Source organism: Arachis stenosperma, chromosome 9, assembly GCF_014773155.1.
Source record: "Arachis stenosperma cultivar V10309 chromosome 9, arast.V10309.gnm1.PFL2, whole genome shotgun sequence".
Lineage (NCBI taxonomy): Eukaryota > Viridiplantae > Streptophyta > Magnoliopsida > Fabales > Fabaceae > Arachis > Arachis stenosperma.
The window spans coordinates 57,998,161-58,020,596 of record NC_080385.1 but is presented as its reverse complement, the minus strand read 5'-3'; positions in this window follow the sequence as shown (position 1 = coordinate 58,020,596).

The following is a 22,436-nucleotide window of genomic DNA, read 5'->3' as shown; positions in this document are numbered from 1 at the left end:
GGTGGTCAATGCATTCTTGACCAAGTTCTTCCCACCTCAAAAGTTGAGCAGACTTAGGGTGGAAGTTCAAACTCTTAGACAAAAAGAGGGTGAATCCCTCTATGAAGCTTGGAAGAGATACAAGTAACTTATTAGAAGATATCCTCCCAACTTGATCTTAGACTCGACCACACTAGACATCTTCTATGATGGCCTTCCTGAGATATCCAAGATGTCACTGGATAATTCTGCTAGTGGATCACTCCACTGGAAGAAAACGCATGAAGAGGCAAGAGAACTCATTGACATGGTTGCAAACAACCAGTTTATGTACACTTCTGAAAGAAACCTGTAAATAATAGGGTACTTCAGAAAAAAGGAGTTCTTGAAGTTGACACTTTGAATGCCATATTAGCTCAGAACAAGATCTTGACCCAACAGATCAATATGATCTCTCAGCATTTGACTAAAATGCAAGTTGCATCTGACAACACTCAAAAAGCTTCTTCTGAAGTAAAAGCTTATGATCCTGACCAACCCACCATGGAAGAGGTGAATTACATGGGAGAACCCTATGGAAACACCCACAATCCCTCATGGAGAAATCATACTAACCTTTCATGGAAGGATCAACAGAAGCCTCAGCAAGGCTTCAACAACAATCAAGGTGGAAGAACCCAGAATAGGTTCAACAATAGACCACCATTCCCATCTTCTCAAAGGAATATGGAGACTTGACGTGGCAGAAATTGGCCGATTAAGAATTCATGGGAAAAATAGCGTTGCAAGTGCAATTCTTAACTGACTAAAATACGCTTATTAATTTAAAAAGGGGTTGTCACAAAATCTAGAATTAAAATATTGGGAATATAAATTCAGGTCGTCTCCGAACGAGTTGTAGAGGGAGTGCTCTTTACTGATCAGAGGTTTCTCAAGAGATTTTTTTGAGTTTAAGAAACAGAAAAATAAATAATAGTAAACGTAAGCAATGGAAATTAACGAGAGAATTTATATAATTCAAATAAAAGCCATGAACGGGAGGAGATTAATTGGAAGTTCTATCCTTGTTGAATTTCCCCAAGTGTAATAATAAAAGGTTGTTGTTGTACTTGGTCATCCCTTATATAATAAGGGAAAGTCAAGTAACTAACCAACTAACCCTATTACTCGCGTCCTAATCCTTTCCTAAGAAAGAATTAGAGTCAGAGACTAGAGAGTCAGCTAATAACTCCCAATTAAGATTAACACTTGAGTAATTCAACTCAAGGTTCTCCTCTTAATCAACTCCCAAACAAGTTGAGAAACTACTCTATTAACATGAATATAACTTTCACAGAATTAAGAAGGGAATAAAAGGAAGACATAATAAATAATAACTGAAAATTAATTAAAAGTAAAAATGGTTCTTTGCATTAATAAATTCTAAAAATAATCCAATTGTAACTCTGAACAAGAATTAAGGATATGGAAGAGTAAGGGACAAAGGAAACAAACTAGAATAATAGAGACTTCAACGGAGGTGATGACTCTTCTTAATATCCAAAGCAAAAGCAATAAAACTCTAATAAAAACTATGAATGTGAAGAAAACCTAGAGGAAGTAGTAGAAATCTCTCTCTAGATTCAAAACTAAAACTAAAAACTATGCGTAATGAGAATGTGTCTTGAGTCTCTACTATTCTCTGGCTCGAGTCTGTGTTTCTGCGCCAAAAACTGGGCTTAAAACTGGCCCGAAATAACCCTCAGCATTTTTCTACAACTGTTGTACGTCGCGCATGTCACGCGTACGCGTAGGTCACGCGTGCGCATCATTTGTCAAAACTCCTTGTCACGCGTACGCATCCCTTGGTGTAAAGTCTGGAGCTCCAGCTTCCTGGAGAGTGATCCTCCTGGGCTCCGCCATATTACCTGCACGTGAATCAACTGAATCAGTAGTAGAGGAGCCGGTTTCCTCCTCAAATGGCGCTTCAGATTTGCTCTCAGATAAGACTGGTGAAGTGGTTACAACCACTTCACCGCCCTCAGAGGCTAACCAACGCCGAGCCCGCCTAATACGTGAAAGAGTTCTTTCAATTTCAGGATCAAATGCGGCTAAGCTCGGATCAGGTAGTGAACGCATCATTCAATGAAAGAAACATACAGCTCATAGTAATAAAATAAAATAAAATAAAATGCAAATAAATAAATTCCAACCAATAAATTAGCACACTGTTGTAACTCCCCGGCAAGTACAGTTCTTAACCGACTAAAATCCACTTATCAATTTAAAAAGGGGTTGTCACAAAATCTAGAATTAAAATATCGGGAATATGAATCCCAGGTCATCTCCCAATGAGTTGCAGAGAGAGTGTTCTTTACTGATCAGAGGTTTTCAAGAGATTTTTTTGAGTTTGAAAAACAGAAAAATAAATAATAGTAAATGTAAGCACTGGAAATTAACGATAAAATTTATATAACTCAAATAAAAGCCTTGACCGGGAGGAGATTAATTGGAAGTTCTATCCTTGTTGAATTTCCCCAAGTGTAAAAATAAAAGGTTATTGTTCTACTTGGTCATCCCTTATATAATAAGGGAAAGTCAAGTAACTAACCAACTAACCCTATCGCTCGCGTCCTAATCCTTTCCTAAGAAAGAATTAGAGTGAGAGACTAGAGAGTCAGCCAACAACTCCCAATTAAGATTAACACTTGAGTAATTCAACTCAAAGTTCTCCTCTTAATCAACTCCCAATCAAGTTGAGAAACTACTCCATTAACATGAATATAACTTTCACAGAATTAAGAAGGGAATAAAAGGAAGACATAATAAATAATAACTAAAAATTAATTAAAAGTAAAAATGGTTCTTTGCATTAATAAATTCTAAAAATAATCCAATTGTAACTCTGAACAAGAATTAAGGATATGGAAGAGTAAGGGACAAAGGAAACAAACTAGAATAATGGAGACTTCAACGGAGGTGATGACTCTTCTCAATATCCAAAGCAAAAGCAATAAAACTCTAATAAAAACTATGAATATGAAGAAAACCTAGAGGAAGTAGTAGAATTCTCTCTAGATTCAAAACTAAAACTAAAAACTATGTGTAATGAGAATGTGTCCTGAGTCTCTGCTGTTCCCTGGCTCTAGTCTGTGTTTCTGCGCCGAAAACTAGGTCTAAAACTGGCCCAAAATTGCCGGCGGCATTTTTCTGCAACTGCTGTACGTCGCACATGTCACGCGTACGCGTAGGTCACGCGTGCGCGTCATTTGTGAAAACTCCTTGTCACGCGTACGCATCAGTCACGCATACGCATCCCTTGTATTCTGCGCTAATCACGCGTACGCGTCAGGTGCGCATGCGCGTCGCTATGGAATGCTTCAGATCACGCGCACGCGTGAGCCAGGTGTGCACGTCGACTCTCACTGGTCAGCTTCATTGTTTCTTTGTATTCCTTCCTTTTTTGCAAGCTTCCTTTCCATTCTCCCAGCCATTCTTGCCCTATAGAGCCTGAAAACATTGAACACACATATCACGGCATCGAATGGTATAGTGAGGGATTATAATCTAACAATTTAAGGGCTTAGAAAGCAGGTTTTCAATCATAGTATTAGATCAGGAAGGCAAATGTATAACATGCTTATTACATGGATAAATGTGAGAAGAATTTGATAAAAAATCACTCAATTGAGCACAAGATAAACCGTAAAATAGCAGTTTATCAAGACTCCTATGCAGAGCCTTTCTAACTTAGTTACTATAGTCTCCAACCTCTCTAAAACCATTCATAGTTTTATAACTGAAACAAGGTCCTCCTTTAGAAATTTGGAGGTACAAGTTGGTCAGCTAAGCAAGAGGATCCCTGAGACTCCTCTTGACACTCTTTCTAGTAACACTGAAGTGAACCTAAGAGAAGAGTGCAAGGCCATCACCATTGAGGCTGAGGCTAAACCTGGAGAGAATAGGATGACGTTGAACGCCAGTGAGGAAGCCCTCACTAGGCGTTCAACGCCTAAACTGGCAGGGACTCTGGCGTTGAACGCCAGGAAGGATGTTCCTCCTGGGTGTTCAACGCCCAACTTGGTAAAGGAACTAGCATTAAACGCCAGTGAAAGGGTACATGATGGGAGTTCAACGCCCAAAGAACCATCAGAACTGGCATTGAATTCCAGTGATGGCATACCTACTAAGTGTTCAGCACCTACAGAAGCAATTCCTATCCAGGAATTAAAGGAAGCCAAGGCTGATATAGAGACCATAGAGGTTCCTTTGCATGCACTCCTACAATGCACTCCTACAAAGTAATCAGTAGAAAATCAAATCATTAATCCAACACTTATCACTTAAAAACAAAATTTAAGCTAACTAACTAAGTAACTAATTAACTAACTAACTATAGAAAATAATGGTCATTGGTAAATGGTGGCGGTAGATGATGGTTAGAGAAGGGGAAGAAGAGAAGAGAAGAGAAAGCGAGGAAAGAAATGTAGATAAGAGAAGAAAAGAAGTGTGAGAGACAGGGGTTCCCATGCGTACATGTGGATCACGCGTAGGTGATGAGTGGATATTTTATACGCTTTTTGGCATAATTTTCATATAGTTTTTAGTATGTTTTGTTTTATATTTTCATAGGTTTTAGTGTAAAATTCACATTTTTGGATTCTACTTTGAGTTTGTGTATTTTTATGCAATTTCAATATTTCCTGGCTAAAATTGAGGAGTTGAAGCAAAAGTCTGATTCAGAGGCAGAGAAAGCACTACAGATGCTGTCTGGATCTGACCTCCTTGCATTCGAAAGAGCTTTTCTGGAGCTACAAACATCCAAATGGAGCGTTCTTAATGGCTATAGAAAGGAAATCTAACATCCATAGCTTTCCATAAATATATAATAGTTTAGACTTTGCTTCAAAATAGAAGGCCCAAAACTAGCATTTAACGCCAGCCATCTACCCCAGCCCAGGCATCCAACGCTCACCAAGGGGAGACTAGCGTCCAAACGCCCAAAGAGGTGCCCCTAGCCAGCGTTCAATGCCCTAGCGCCCTCCTAGCACGTAGATCTCAATCAAGCTCAGCCCAAACACTCACCAAGTAGGCCCCAGAAGTGGATTTTAGCACTAAAAGACTATTTTACCCTTCTTATGTAATCCTTAGTCATTAGTTTAGTATTTAAGGGATATTTTACATGATCTAAAAAAAAGGACCTTTTGACACTTTTCACGTTTTTCATATTGTATTCTCTATAAGTATGAGTTTCTAAACCTCTTAGGTTGAGGGGAAGAGCTCTGCTGAGTTTTCTGGATTAATAAAGTTCTACTGTTCTTTCTCAATTCGTGTTTGATTCCCTATTCTAAGATGTATCTTCATTCTTCATTCTAAGACCGTGTGCCTGGTGATGTGCGGAAAACGATCTGACACAAAACTCACCGGCAAGTGCACCGGGTCGCATCAAGTAATAAAGCTCACGAGAGTGAGGTCGATCCCACAGGGATTGATGGATCAAGCAACTTTAGTGGGTGATTAGTTTAGTCAAGCTAACATTGATGGATTGTGTGAAGAGCAACCAACAGAATGTAAATGACAAGAAATTTAAAGTTGCAGAAAGTAAATGACAAGAAACGTAAAGAGCAAGGAATGTAAATTGGCAAAATCTTAAATGTCAAGGAAGGTAAATTGCATTTAACGTAAAGGGAAGTGGGAGCAGGGGAATTAAAGAGAGTAATAGATCAAGTAAGTGGAAATGTAAATTGCAGGATGAATAAAGGAAATTGGGTTCTGGGATTCAAAGTTAAACAAGAGAATTCAAAGTGCAAACAATCAGAGGTCCAGAATATGAAATGGGCTGCAGCGAATCTTAAGCAAAAAAGAAAAATCAGTTGAAGAATCAAACAACAAGTAAATTCAACTCAATTGTGAAATCTGAAAGAGAAATTGAAGATCTCAGGGGCTCAATGAGACTAGAAAACCAAGTCTAGATCTCAAGCCCTTCCTTGATCCAATAGAGAACAATTTGCAGAGGAAATTAAAGATGAAAGCAATGAATGAAAACTTTAGATCCAAGTCACAATGCACTGAAATTTTGCCGAAGAATAACAAGAGAAATGGTAGATCAAAATTGAAACAGAATTCCTTCAATTCTCAATCCACAATTCAAACCAGAAATGAAAACTAAAAGAGAGAGCAGAATGAAAACTAAAGAGTGCAAAACTCCCTATTGGAGCCAGCCTCCTATGCTCTCTATTAGAGCTAACCTCTCCCTAATGGAATGAAACCAATGCCTTTATGTAGGCTTTTACAAAATGAAAATGAAAAATCAAAACAACATTTATAAAATAAAATTCCTAATCTAGCTTCTCTGTGTGCCTTTGAGTCATGTGGGCTTTGCTTGCTTTGGAGTGGAATTGGGTTGAAGATGGATCCGGATGGGTTGCTCTTGGTCTTGAGAAGAAATCCACTTGTGAACTGGGCCATGAACCATTTAAGCTTGAGTCAAAGTTTGAGGCAAGCTTTGACTCAAGCTTTTTTTAGCAGATTGCCCCTTTGTGCAGCCATCCACGTTTGAGTCCAAGTTTGAGGCCCAACTTGGACGCTAACATTGATACTTGTTGCACATCAAGTCTTGGGATGCTACTTTGTCCTCTTGTCAACGTTGCCAATTTGATGCCCACTATAGACTATTATATATGGTTGGAAAGCTCTGAATATCAGCTTTCTAACCCAATTAGAATTACCTCAATTGGACATCTACAACTCAAGTTATGCTCCTTTGAATGGGATAGGGTCGCTGGCTTTGGTGTGCAACGTTTGAGGCGACGTTTGCTTCAAACGTGGTCGAAAACGCCAGATTCTGGAGGCTCAAACGCATTGTCCACCCCATACTATTATATATTATTGGAAAGCCTTGAATGTCTACTTTCTAATGCCATTGGGAGCACATAGTTTGGAGCTTCACAGCTCGAGTTATACTCTATCGAAGGTGCAAAGGTCAGTTGGCCTCACTGCAGGTTGACACCATGTTTGTTTATGCACATTTCGGGGCAGTTTTCTCCCTCAATTTTAGTGTCCACCATGCAGTTCCATATATGCTTGGAAAGCTCTCGATTCCTACTTTCCATTGCTTTTTAAATCTTCTCATTTAGAGCTCTGTAGCTCAAGTTATTCTTGTTGGAAGTATACCCCTTCAGGCTGTGAGGAGGAACGTTTGACTCAAAGTTTGAGGCAAACGTTGGCGCAAGCTTTTTGCTCCCTGGGTCTTCTTGTTGTGGCGCCGACGTTTGACTCAAAGTTTGAGGCAAACGTTGGCGCAAGCTTTTGGCCTCCAGGGTGTTTCTTCTCTTGCTCTTATGGTGCCAACGTTTGACCTCAAGTTTGAGGCAAACGTTGGCGCAAACTTTTGATGCCTCCAGGGTAAAATCAAGCTCTTCCTCACGTTTGAGCGAAAGTTTGAGGCAAACTTTGGTTCAAGCTTTTTGTCCTCTTTTGCTCTTTTCCATTCCATCTTTCTTCAACCTTCTTCAAAACTCTTGTCACCTATCATCAATCAATCAAAACATCAAAGCTATGCTATAATCATGAGAGTTCTTCTTCTTCTTGAAATTCAAGCAATTATGGCACAAAAACTCATGAAAATGCATCAATTTATTCATGGTTGATTGAATCAAAGGAAACATGAAATTCTACCCAAATGGCTTATTTATCGCTCAAGAAAGTGCATAAAACCTAAAAAAAAATAAAGAAAAAGCATAGAAAAACATGACATGATGACATGTCATCACAACACCAAACTTAAACCTTACTTGTCCCCAAGCAAGAAAAGAATCATGCAATAGAGATTGACAATCCAAGGTAAGAAGAATAGCAAGTCATGGCAAGCTAGTTTTCTATGCATACTACAATCACAAAAGAAATGTAAATGATTGATGCTTCTATTTAGCTCATTTTATGAAATCTTTTCTTTATGTTTCTTCTTTGAAGCAAGCTTTTGATTTTTTTTTTGTTAGCTTCTCCTTTTGGGTGCTTTGCCCCACGAGTTAATAACAAAGCTACGATTCTAAATGCTTTGTTTTCAAGTATTACCACTTGATACATAAGCACCACAAGCATTTGAATTAGAGGACTTCATTAAGCTCATTTTTTCTTTTCTTGACTCTCTAATCATTGATGCTCAGAACCTTGAGCTTTGAGGGAGTGCTTTTGCACTTTGAGCCTAGCCTTGACTTCTAAGTGTTTTGTTTTCAAGCATTTGGCTTGATACATAAACACCACAAGTACTTAGCAAATAAATTGCCATTGGTACTCAGAGCCTTTAGCTTTCTCATTCTTCTCCTTTTTCTTTCTTGCTTTATTTTGCATTTGCTTCTTCAAGGTTTTCATGATTTTAAAAGATTTCACAAAACGTGCTAGATGAAAACTTCAATTAAATAAAATCTAATGCAATTAAGCAACAATCAAACATACTAGCTTTCTAATAATTTTATGCACATGCTAAATTCTTCTTTAATTCCTTGTTTGTTTATGATCATGATACTTTATTGCTTTTGAATTCACAAAACTCAAGTTGGTAATCATAATGGCACAACACCATGTTGCAATTTAGAAATCAAACTATGCCTTTTCATACACACATGCATACAGAGAAGGTAAAGACAATCATGCAGTTTATAGTGCTTGAAACAAATGAGAGGAAAAGGAACTTTACAACCTTGTAGTTCATCTTCTCTATTGTTGTCATTTTCCTCCCATTCTCCTCCTTCCCATACCAACTCAGAATGCTTACTCATCCTCAAGCAACTATTAGAACCGTGGCTATGGGGCTAAGATGGATTATGAATGTCTTACACAATGAAATGTTAGTAACACATGTGTTTTAAGCAAGCACAATCAAGAATAACCATCAAGGCACAAAAAAACAAAGACATTGTGATTGCAAAAATAAGATGGTGTGCATGATACATTGCATGAAGATATAAGTGGCACACCAAACTTAATGTGACACTTTCACTTGGAATTGATGCAAGTATCCAGTAAAGATTTGAAGCAAATTTTTGTTGCATAGCAACACCAAACTTAGAATGCAACCATATGTCAATTTATTTGAAATTTAAACTAAACAGACAAAGAAAAATGAACTAGACAAAGAAATAAAATGTTACCCAAGGTTGGGTTGCCTCCCAACAAGCGCTCTTTTAGTGTCATTAGCTTGACATGTTGTTCCTCACTTTCTTCCTCTTCTTCCAGTTTGTTAAGAGGAATGACCTTAAGAGGGGAGAAGATTCAGCTAGTGTTCCCTCTCTTGGTTTCCTCTCAGCAAGCTTTCTTTTGTACATAGCTTGATTGAGCTTGCTTGTTGGATTAGGGGCATGATTGGTGCTCTTGTTAATTGCCTTCACTTCTTTGAATCCAAGTCTTAGTGGTTGTGTGATCATTGGAGCATTATCTTTATCAAAAGCCTTTTGAAATGGTGGTTTAATGAGCTTTTCCTCTATGTACTTCTCTGCTTCACTTGAGTTTGGAATTCTTTGGTTGTCTTTCTCACTTTCTTGCTCTTCCACTTCCTCCCTTGCACTCAACATTTGACTTAATAGCTTTTCATTGAGGAGGTTTGTTGATCTTTCCAACATTTCTTCATCTCCTCTTCATATCTTTTAATCTCAGATTCAATTGTTGAGACTTTTTGGTCCAGGGGAGTTTGAGGAGGTTGTGAGTGTTCAGGTTCTCTTGTCATCTCAAGTGCAGTTTCAGGTTCAAATATTTCCACCACCTCTTCCTTCTTCACTAAAAATTCACTTGACTCAGTAGCCTCTTCCTCTTGTTTTTCCTCTTTCTTCGTTGCACTCAACAATTGAGCTAACAGTACTTCCATGTTTTTGAGGGAGTTCTCTTGTTCTTGCCAAACTTTCGTTGTCTTCTCCTCATATCTTTTGAGCATGGACTCAAGCTTTGAGAACCTTGAGTGTTTCATGGAAGTTTGTGTGGGTGGTGAGTTTTGAAAGGGCATTTCTATTGAAGCATGGTCAAGTGATGATATCTTTGGATGAATATCATATGGAGCATTAGAATTCCCTTCCCAGCCACCATTAGAATCATGACTTTCATCATTTTGTGGTGGAGGAAAATATCCCATATGATTTTCTTGCTCATCTTGTGTCTCTAAAGCAAATCTCCATGGATTGGAGTGCTTAGAATTTGCATTTTCTTGGTGATATTCCCAGCCACCATTAGAGATTGGTGATGGTGGGTAATATCCCATAAAATTTGTTTGATCATAAGATGAGTTAAACTCCATTTGAATTTTGGAAAACACAACACCATTGAAAATTGAAATTCATGTCACAGAGACAAATATTCTTAGTGAGGCAAAAACACAAACACCTTGGTTTTAATTTAGAACAGAGAACAAAAACAAAGAAAATGCTTGATCTAGACTTCTCACCCACTTAATCATTGTTGATCTAAATCAATCCTCAGCAACGGCGCCAAAAACTTGATGGTGTTTTTGCGGAGAACGAATTTCCAACACACAAATCCAACCGGCAAGTGTACCGGGTCACATCAAGTAGTAATAACTCACAAGAGTGAGGTCGATCCCACAGGGATTGATGGATCAAGTAACTTTAGTGGGTGATTAGTTTAGTCAAGCTAACATTGAGTGATTTGGGGAAATTGATGCTGCAGAATGTAAAATTGCAGGGAAATTAAAATTGCAGAATGTAAATGGGCAAAAACTTAAAGAGCAAGCAATATAAATTGCAGGAACTTAAATGACAAGAAATGTAAATTGCATTAAATGTAAAGGGAGTGGGAGCAGGGAATTTAAATGAAAGCAGTAGATCAAGCAATTGGAAATTTAAATTGTAGGAAGAATAAAAGGATTTTGGGAGCTGGGATTCAAGAAATCAAACAAGAAATTGTAAATGGTAATCAAACGGAGAAGTAAAAGATGCAGTAACTTACAACCGATCTCAAACAGAAAGCAGAATTGCTTGAAGAAGCAAACAGAAATTAAATTCAACTCAATTGCAAAATCAAAATGAAGATCTCAGGAAATCAAAGAGACTAGAAAACAAGTCTAGATCTCAATTCCTTCCTTGATCAAAGTAGAAAATAATCAGCAGAAGAGAAGTAAATCAAACAACAAGTGAAATGTTATGCAGAAGAAGAACAAGAGAAGTTGCAGATGGAGAATGAAAATAGAATTCCTTCCAATCTCAATCTAAAATTTCAAAACAAAGAGAAAAACTAAAGAGAGAGCTCTCTACTACTCCTAATGCTCCCTAGTGGAGCTAGCCTTCAATGCTCTCTATTAGAGCCAACTCCTCTCCCTAATAGAATGAAACCAATGCCTTTATATAGGCTTTTACAAAATGAAAATGAAAAATCAAAACAACATTTATAAAATAAAATTCCTAATCTAGCTTCTCTGTGTGCCTTTGAGTCATGTGGGCTTTGCTTGCTTTGGAGTGGAATTGGGTTGAAGATGGATCCGGATGGGTTGCTCTTGGTCTTGAGAAGAAATCCACTTGTGAACCGGGCCATGAACCATTTAAGCTTGAGTTAAAGTTTGAGGCAAGCTTTGACTCAAGCTTTTTTAGCAGATTGCCCCTTTGTGCTGCCATCCACGTTTGAGTCCAAGTTTGAGGCCCAACTTGGACGCAAACGTTGACACTTGTTGCACATCAAGTCTTTGGATGCTACTTTGTCCTCTTGTCAACGTTGCCAATTTGATACCCACTATAGACTATTATATATGGTTGGAAAGCTCTGACTGTCAGCTTTCTAACCCAATTAGAATCATCTCAATTGGACATCTACAACTCAAGTTATGCGCCTTTGAAGGGGATAGGGTTGCTGGCTTTGGTGTGCAACGTTTGAGGCGACGTTTGCCTCAAACGTGGTCGAAAATGCCAGATTCTGGAGGCTCAAACGCATTGTCCACCCCATACTATTATATATTATTGGAAAGCCTTGAATGTCTACTTTCCAATGCCATTGGAAGCGCATAGTTTGAAGCTTCACAGCTCGAGTTATACTCCATCGAAGGTGCAGAGGTCAGTTGGCCTCGCTGCAGGTTGACACCATGTTCGTTTATGCACATTTCGGGGCAGTTTTCTCCCTCAATTTTAGTGTCCACCATGCAATGCCATATATGCTTGGAAAGCTCTTGATTCCTACTTTCCATTGCTTTTTGAATCACCTTATTTAAAGCTCTGTAGCTCAAGTTATTTTTGTTGGAAGTATACCCCTTCAGGCTGTGAGGAGCAACGTTTGACTCAAAGTTTGAGGCAAACGTTGGCGCAAGCTTTTTGCTCCCTGGGTCTTCTTGTTGTGGCGCCAACGTTTGACTCAAAGTTTGAGGCAAACGTTGGCACAAGCTTTTGGCCTCCAAGGTGTTTTTTCTGTTGCTCTTATGGTGCCAACGTTTGACCTCAAGTTTGAGGCAAACGTTGGCGCAAACTTTTGATGCCTCCAGGGTAAAATCAAGCTCTTCCTCACGTTTGAGCTAAAGTTTGAGGCAAACTTTGGCTCAAGCTTTTTGTCCTCTTTTGCTCTTTGCCATTCCATCTTTCTTCAACCTTCTTCAAAACTCTTTTCACCTATCATCAATCAATCAAAAACATCAAAGCTATGCTATAATCATGAGAGTTCTTCTTCTTCTTGAAATTCAAGCAATTATGGCACAAAAACTCATGAAAATGCATCAATTTATCCATGGTTGATTAAATCAAAGGAAACATGAAATTCTACCCAAATGGCTTACTTATGGCTCAAGAAAGTGCATAAAACCTAAAAAAAACAAAGAAAAAGCATAGAAAAACATGACATGATGACATGTCATCACCTGGCAATCATGTGAATACGTAACTGGAAAGCATTGAACCACTAGCTTGATTATACATCTCTTAGACGGCTAATCCACGACTTTGTTGGGGACTTCTCAAGACACCAGTTCAACCGAGGTATGGGAAGATTAGAGTCTTTGTGGTAGAGGCTAGAACCCAAAGGCGCAGCATTCTCTGATCCAGAAGATTTGACCTGGTCTGTGGCAATTTGAGTAGGATCACTAAGGAGAATGAACTACAGGAGCTTTACCCTCAATCAGAATGGATCTACACTAACCCTAGGGTTCAGATCTGGAAGAGCATTGGCGATCTCTCAACCGGCATTGATGACATACAACCTGCCATAGAAGAAATCATTCATAGTTGAAGAAGACAGTAAGACCAAATTAATCCAGAAGAATAAAGCATCTCCAAGCCTTAACCATCTTCTTATCACAGTTTGCACAACTTCTGAGTTAAGTTATCTATATTTCTTTTTATTCATTTAAACAAATCCAACAACTCTTCTATCCGCCTGACTATGATCTAAAAGATAACCATAGCTTACTTCAAACCACAATCCTTGTGGGATCGACCCTGACTTGCTCAGGTATTACTTGGACGATCCAGTGCACTTGCTGGTTTAGTTGTACGAAGTGTGGAAATTTGTGCACCAGTAGGCTTGGGTGGTAGAAATGGACGCGACGCGTATGCGTCAAGGATGCGTAACCGTGGGAGGCAGAAAACTGAGGGTGACACGTACGCGTGGAATTTGTGCTAGATGCACAGTCTCCGCACCCTTCGCGCACAAATCTCTGTTTGGACCGTTGGATGCAGTAGAACCGTGCTCGCACGATCCTAGCTTGTTGAAAAACTTGGGGCCACGCATACGCGTGGGTGACGCGTGTGCGTCACTTGGCGAAATTCCCTTTCACGCGTACGCGTGGATGACGCGTGCACATGGCCTTGAATCCACCAAATCCTCACTTCTTCATGAATTCTCTACTTTGCATGCTTTTTCTTTATTCCTTCAATCGAACCTTTGCCTTATAAGTGTGAAATCACTCAACAAACATATCAAGGCGTCGAATCGAATTAAAGTGAATTAAATTTAGCAAATTAAGGGCCCAAACAGCATGTTTTCAATCATCAAGCACAAATTAGTGAGAATTATAAAACCATGCTATTTTAGTGAATAAATGTAGGAAAAGTTGGTAAAATTCACCAAATTCTATATCTTTTATTGTTATGTTACTAATGTCATTTATATTAGTAACTCATATATATTTATCCCTGTATATTGATAAAAGAAAATCAGAACGAAGGAAAAAGGGATAAGAAAAAAGATGGAGAAAAGATGCAATAGAAAAGACACAACGGAAACATAAAAGGACATATAAGGTTTTTTTCTACTAGACCTCTAAGAAACCTGTTCTCAGCAGCCTAGGTCTTCGGAAGGGATTCCCCACTACACCTTCAAAGAACCTGTCCTTGACAACCTAGATCAGAGGGCTGGAGTTGAAGAAACCACCACGTAGAATCACCATAGTGTTGGATCCTTGAATCTTCTTCATGAAATAAGCGAAGTAAATCACTCACCTCACTTAATCACACTAAAAAAACATACATAAAGCACTAAGAAAATTTTATTCATTATAAGTTGTATAAATTGTCTCACTAAATGTATTTAAATAGGCCCCTAGCAAACTAACTAAAAGATAAGATAACATAACTTAATTTAAATCAGATTTGATCTCTTCGGATTATAACAGATTTGATATAAATTTTAAAATCCTAAAGATATAATAACTAATTTAAATCAGATTTGATCTTATTAGATTAGATCAGATTTGATTTAAATTTAAAATCTCTAAAAATATTACTAAGCAAATCAGAAGTAAATCAAATTTTTCAACAAACTCTAACAGCAAAAAAAATAAAAATAAATTCCTAAAAAATTCGAAAATTAATAATAAATTATGCCTCCTATTGAATTTGAAAAGCTTTATTGGGTTTCTTATTGTCTTGCCTTAACCTAATGGGCTTTATGGGTTGTCATCATTTCAGCACCACTGTTTTTGAGACGGACTCTTGGTCTTCTTGATGTCTAAGACTGGTATAGTACAATTCTTCTAGTATTCAAATCTTTGAACGTGACAATATTATCATTCTATCCCTTAGCTCTAAAATGACGAAAATGCCCTCCTAACCACGTATCATCCTCTCCCTCTTCAAAAAGATTCGTCCTCGAATCTTGAATGAGAATCATTTCTTCACTCTAAGGAAATCAAACACAATCTCCAAGATCAAATACCTTAGTTTGATGGCTTTTCTCTACCCAATGAATTGTGGCTATATCCCATGTGTGCAAGTTCAATCTTTCCAACTATACTTTCACCATCTTGTCCAAAGAGTGCAATTTGTCTTTCTTCCTTTTCATCCACATTAATGCCTCTATATTGACCAGTGAATCTACAAAACCTGAAAAAATTGATATAAAAACACTAAAAATTTCATGGTTAGATGTTTGAGAAACTACGGATTCCGTAGAATTCAATGATACTAATGCACTTTTGTTTAAGCTAGAAATTTCTGGATCTCTCTCACAAGTGTGTTTATTGTTCTCAATTTTTTTTCGCTCATTGACTCCTCTAGCTCACTATTCTCCTCTTTTCTCTCAAAACTCTCGCTTTCAATCAAACATGGATTCTTTTCACTTAAACACTCACTCTCTTTCTCAGTTTCTTTTCTCTCATATTTTTCAAATTGCTCATATCTCAAGGACCCAGTTGAAAAATATTCACTTTTGAATCTTCCAAGGACACATCTCCATCTATAGAATATTCAACAAATTCTTCCATCTTTAACTTTGAACAAGATTTAAAGATAGGCGTAGAAGAAATCCTCTTTTATGTAGATCTTTAATATTCTTCTTGAAATCAGAAGCCTTGACTTTTGTTTGATCCTTAAATTTTGTTCATTTGAAATCCCAAATTGCTATAAATTGTTGCTATGCTCTATGTCAATGGCTAATTACTTGGTCGTGTAACGGTAATATTGTACTTTATCTGCAAGTTCTTCGCGTAATCCAAACAAAAATCGTTCCATAAGAACATCAGGACTCCTTTTAATATTAGCTTTGTCCATCAAATATAGAAACTCCTTGTGGTACTCCATCACTGATTGTGAACCTTGTTGTAACTTACAAGATTTTCTGAAAAATTTGTTATGGTATAATGATGGTATAACTCGATTCCTCATGTGGTATGATGATGGCACAAACTGACTCCTCATGATTTTTTTTATCTTCTCCCAGCTACAAATTGGGCTCTTTTCATACTGTCTTTTAGATCTTCCGAATTCAGTCAACCATATATGGGCATTATCAGAAAAATTGGCTTGTACCAGTCGAACCTTCTTTCCTCTGAAAGGATGTAATTTGCAAAAATTGACTCTACCATCCTTCTTCATCCGAAATAAGCTTCAGGATCATTCCCCCCTTTAAATGCAGGGATTTGTAACTGAGAATCCTTTTTTGCATATGAGATTCTTTCATCATCACCATCTTAATACTCAATCATTTTTTTTACTTTTTTTTTGTGGACTCTAAAGTGAATTTGTAGAAATTAAAGAGAAAAAAACAAAAAGACTAAACATGATCCATGGAACGTGTAGATAAATAAGAATTTACCTATAACCTGTAATTGATACCAAATGATAAAAAAAATTAGAACGAAGGGTAAAGGGATAAGAAAAAGGATGGAGAAAAGACGCAACAGAAAAGACACAGCGAAAACATAAAAGGATTGATAAGATTTTTTTCTACTAGACCTCTAAGAAACCTGTTATTAGCAACCTAGGTCACTGGAAGGGTTCCCTACTAGACCTTCAAAGAATCTGTCCCTGAGAACCTAGATCAGAGGGATGAAGTTGAAGAAACCACCACTCAGAATCACTATAGTGTTGGATCCATCAATCTTCTTCATGCAACAAGCGAACCAAATCACTCACCTCACTTAATCACACTAAAAATGTGCATAAAGTACTAAGAAAATGTTATTCATCAAAATTTGTGTAAATTGTGTCACCAAAGATGTTTAAATAGGTCCCTAACAAACTAACTAAAAGATAAGATAACTTAATTTAAATCAGATTTGATTTAAATTTTAAAATTCTAAAGATATATAACTAATTTAAATCAGATTTGATCTTATTATATTAGATCAGATTTGACTTAAATTTAAAATTCTTAGAAATACTACTAAACAAATCAGAAGTAAATTAAATCTTTCAGTAAACTCTAACAGCAAAACAAATAAAAATAAATGATTAAAAAAATTTGAAAATCAATAATAAATTATGCCTCCCATTTAATTTGAAAAGTTTTGTTGGGTTTCTTGTTGTCCTGTCTTAGCCCAATGGGACTTATGCGTTGTCGTCGTTTCTGCATCACTATTTTTGGGACGGACTCTGGGTCTTCTTGATGTCCAAGACCGGCATGATACAATTCTTCTAGTATTCAAATCTTTGAATGTGGCGTGATTACCATATTCAAACTACATTTTCATATTCAAAAATAATATTTGTGTTGGAGACAAACACTCTTTCAAAACTAAAATCTTTTCTTTTGATCTTTCAAAATATATACTTGATTTTAAATCTATTTTCGAGTTTTTTGGTTACCGATTTCTCACAACTTTTAATTTAATTCCTCGGCCATTAAACTTCGTCCATTTTATTCAAAAACTAACACAATGACAACCCCAAATCAACCTCGTTATCATGGTTTGGGCAGCACAAATATGACCGAATCACAAGCTTAATCACATATAATAATATATCAACAAAATTTAATATAAAGTCAACTAAACTCTATCAATAATCAATCACAGCAACCGTTCTCTTATCGAACACAAATTTAATCAGTGAGAATTTATCGAAATTCTACATCCGTACGAAATCAAAACAACGAAAACTCCAGAGAAGCTTTTTGTTCGAGCTGCTGAAGAAGAAAATGTCAGAAATTGTCTGTGCCTACTAGAACTCTAGTTGACCAAACTCAACGGGTAGAAGAGTTACGTCACCATCAACTTCTACCGAATAAAAGTCATGCCAACGTGTAGAGGAGGAGAATATGAACACTTTATCGGATTAGATTTTTTATTGGAGTTACGGATCGCAAAAAATCAATGCTGGAAGGTTAAGAAAGTCACGATTTCCCTCCTTCATCCGCAATCTCCCTTTCTTTCTTTTCTTTGCTTATGGTTCGGTGATTCAATAGAAGGAGTGAAATATGATGATGGTGATTAAGGAAATAGTATATATATAGCCACGTTTGACTTTCTTTATCTTTATTTCCTTAATGGCATTTGGCCAAGGAAAAGGAATCAAGGAAATGATATATTAAATAATGATTAAGGATAATTATAGGCTAGGTGTCATGTTTTGGAGTTGTTGAGTTAGCGGTTCCAAGTTATAAATATCTCAAATAGATATTTATGAAAACTGAATATATTAAAACACTAATAATATATATATATATATATATATATATATATATATATATATAGATAGATAAGTTACTAACATAAATGACATTAGTAATATAATGATAAAAGATATACAATGAAGTATTAGCAAAGCTAAGTTCATCAAAGAGTACAATATTTACTCATATCGACGGATATCGAGCTCGATAATAATATTATTAACTAAAATTTATTTTTAAATTAGAAATATCAATTACTCAAATTAATTTATATATATATATATATATATATAAACTACTAGAATTAAAAATATCATTACTCATAAACTACTAGAATTATAATTATGATTATGTAAAATATTTCATCATAACAAAAATATATATAAAAATATGAATTTAATTGAATTCAAATAATTATGAAATTAATTTAATTATTTTTAGTAAAGTAATTTATAAAAATAAGAAACTCTAATTTATAAAATAAATTATAACTTATTTATATTTAGATTTTCAAAAATTTGGATCGTTATACGTTGCACGTTGCTGCTGCCGTCAAGATCGCAATCGTCGTCGTCCAGTGTCGCACTCGCGTCCCATTGAAGAAGAGAGGGAGAAGAGAACGAAGGCCAGTAACCCAGGGGGAGGAGTTGCTGTCATTCGTGCCCCCCGTTGTTGTTGCTCCCTCGCCATCGCCGCTATATAGGTAGTCACCGGAGGGAGCCATAGCTGTCAGTGCTACCATTAGAGCTGCTGCTCCTTTCCATCAGTCTTCTTTGTTACAGTAAGTTGTTCCTGGTCTGAAACTCTTACTGTTGTTGGGCAAGTGAGTTTCAGCTTCAGCCCTGTTATTTTTCTTTCAATTTCAATGTTGTAAATCATTAGTACATCTTGATTTTGTTGTTGAAAGTTGAGTTTATTTTGAAAATGATGATTTAGCTAATTTTGTTTTACTGAATACTAGGAATTTAAAAATTATCATAGTTGAATTTGTTTTTACAAATTATGGTTGAGATGAATTTGTTGTCGTATGTTGAATTGTTGCTGAAAAAGGATGGACATTGCTGGGCGAAATTGTGATCATCAACAATGGCTCCAATGACTTGGTAGCTCTCACACGTGAATTACACTTAGTCACAACTCCGCACAACTAACCAGCAAGTGCACTGGGTCGTCCAAGTAATACCTTACGTGAGTAAGGGTCGATCCCACGGAGATTGTTGGTATGAAGCAATCAATGGTCATCTTGTAAATCTCATTCAGGCAGATAATAATTGGTTATGGGAAATATAAAGAGATACTTGCTTAAATAATAAAGGATAGAAATACTTATGTAAATTAATGGTGGGAATTTCAGATAAGCGTATGGAGATGCTTGTCCCTGTTGAATCTCTGCTTTCCTACTGCTTTCATCAAATCCTTCTTACTCCTTTTCATGGCAAGCTGTATGTAGGGCATCACCGTTGTCAATGGCTACATCCCATCCTCTCAGTGCAAATGGTCCAAATGCTCTGTCACAGCACGGCTAATCATCTGTCGGTTCTCAATCAGGCTGGAATAGAATCCCGTGATTCTTTTGCATCTGTCACTAACGCCCAGCCTTCAGGAGTTTGAAGCTCCTCACAGTCAGTCAATCTCGGAATCCTACTCGGAATACCACAGACAAGGTTAGACTTTTCAGATTCCCATGAATGCCGCCATCAATTCTAGCTTATACCACGAAGATTCTGATTAAGGGATCCAAGAGATATGCGTCCGGCCTATGGCAGAACGGAAGTGGTTGTTAGTCACGCGCGTTCATAGGTGAGAATGATGATAAGTGTCACGGATCATCACATTCATCAAGTTGAAGTGCAACAAATATCTTAGAATAGGAATAAGTCGAATTGAAAAGAAAATAGTAGTAATTGCATTGAAATTTGAGGTACAGCAGAACTCCACACCCTTAATCTATGGTGTGTAGAAACTCCACCGTTGAAAAATCATAAGTGAAAGGTCCAGGCATGGCCGAATGGCCAGCCCCCATGAAGGTCTAAGGACTAGGCGTCCAGAGATGTCTAATACAATAGTAAACTATACTATTTATACTAGACTAGCTACTAGGGTTTACAGGAGTAAGTAATTGATGCATAAAACCACTTCCAGGCCCACTTGGTATATGTTTGGGCTGAGCTTGATCTATCCATGGGCTGAGGCTTCTTTTGAAGTTGAACGCCAAGTTGTAACGTGTTTTGGGCGTTCAACTCCAGTTTGTGACGTGTTTCTGGTGTTTTACTCCAGACAGCAACATGGAACTGGCGTTGAGCGCCAGTTTACGTCGTCTAATCACGAATAAAGTATGGACTATTACATATTGCTGGAAAGCTATGGATGGCTACTTTCCAACGCCGTTAAGAGCGCACCATTTGGTGTTTTGTAGCTCCAGAAAATCCATTTCGAGTGCAGGGAGGACAGATTCCAACAACATCAGCAGTCCTTTTTTAGCCTCCTATCAGAGTTTTGCTCAGATCCCTCAATTTTAGCCAGAAAATACCTGAAATCACAGAAAAACAACCAGAAATGTGAATTTAGCATAAAAACTAATGAAAACATCCCTAAAAGTAACTAGAACCTATTAAAAACTACCGAAAAACAATGCCAAAAAGCGTATAAATTATCCGCTCATCACAACACCAAACTTAAATTGTTGCTTGTCCCCAAGCAACTGAAAATCAATTAGGATAAAAAGAAGAGAATATACTATAAATTCTAAAATATCAATGAATATTAATTCTAATTAGATGAGCGGGACTTGTAGCTTTTTGCTTCTGAACAGTTTTGGCATCTCACTTTTTCCTTTGAAGTTCAGAATGATTGGCTTCTCTAGGAACTTTAGAATTTCGGATAGTGTTATTGATTCTCCTAGTTAAGTATGTTGATTCTTGAACACAGCTACTTTTATGAGTCTTGGCCGTGGCCTTAAGCATTTTGTCTTCCAGTATTACCACCGGATACATAAATGCCACAGACACATAACTGTGTGAACTTTTTCAGATTGTGACTCAGCTTTGCTAGAGTCCCCAGTTAGAGGTGTCCAGAGCTCTTAAGCACACTCTTTTTGCTTTGGATCACGACTTTAACCACTCAGCCTCAAGCTTTTCACTTGGACCTGCATGCCACAAGCACATGGTTAGGGACAGCTTGATTTAGCCGCTTAGGCCTGGATTTTATTTCCTTGGGCCCTCCTATCCATTGATGCTCAAAGCCTTGGATCCTTTTTACCCTTGCCTTTTGGTTTTAAGGGCTATTGGCTTTTTCTGCTTGCTTTTTCTTTCTTTCTTTCTATATTTTTTTTTTGCCATTTTTTTCTTTTTTTTTCGCAAGCTTTTTACTTTTCACTGCTTTTTCTTGCTTCAAGAATCAATTTCATTGATTTTTCATATCATCAATAACATTTCTCTTTGTTCATCATTCTTTCAAGAGCCAACAATTTTAACATTCATAAACGACAAGTGTAACATCCCTTCCAGCAAAATACCTTGCTTAAGTCAGGGTATTTCTACTCGAAAGAACATTACGTAACCTTCTCTAGTATTAACTACTTAATTATCGAGCCTTTGTATCGAGTTCGCGTCTTAGTTTTAAGAAAATTCCAAAAAATTTTGTTTTTTTTTATTCATCAAAGTCATAATTCAAACATTTACAAATAATAATAGTCACATAAATATTATTGATAATAATTCTTGTACAAAAGAAACCAAATAAAACTCAAATACAATATATCAAACCTACCCCTCTATATGAAATAAAATCTCAAGGGACAATCAGCGAGGGGACTCTACCAGACCAATTAAAACCATAAAGAAAACCTACTAATCGCTCGCAGCTTCAAATTGCGTCTTCAAACCTGTGTCACTGAAAGGGTGGAAAATTTGGGGGTGAGAACCAAACCACATGTTCTCAGTAGAGGTCGAAAATGCCGTGAAAGTAAAGAATAAAGCGCAAATAGTTAATTTCATTCAGAGACATCTAAAAGAAAATTAACCTTCTTTAAAAGTATTAGTTAATTATTCAAAATGCCAGACCCATATTTTCTTTATAAAACTCTTAAAAGTTTCCTAGACTGTATAAATGACCAACCTGTTCCAAGCATAGGTTCATTAAGTCTATGCTGAACCAGTTTGATACTTTATACAAAA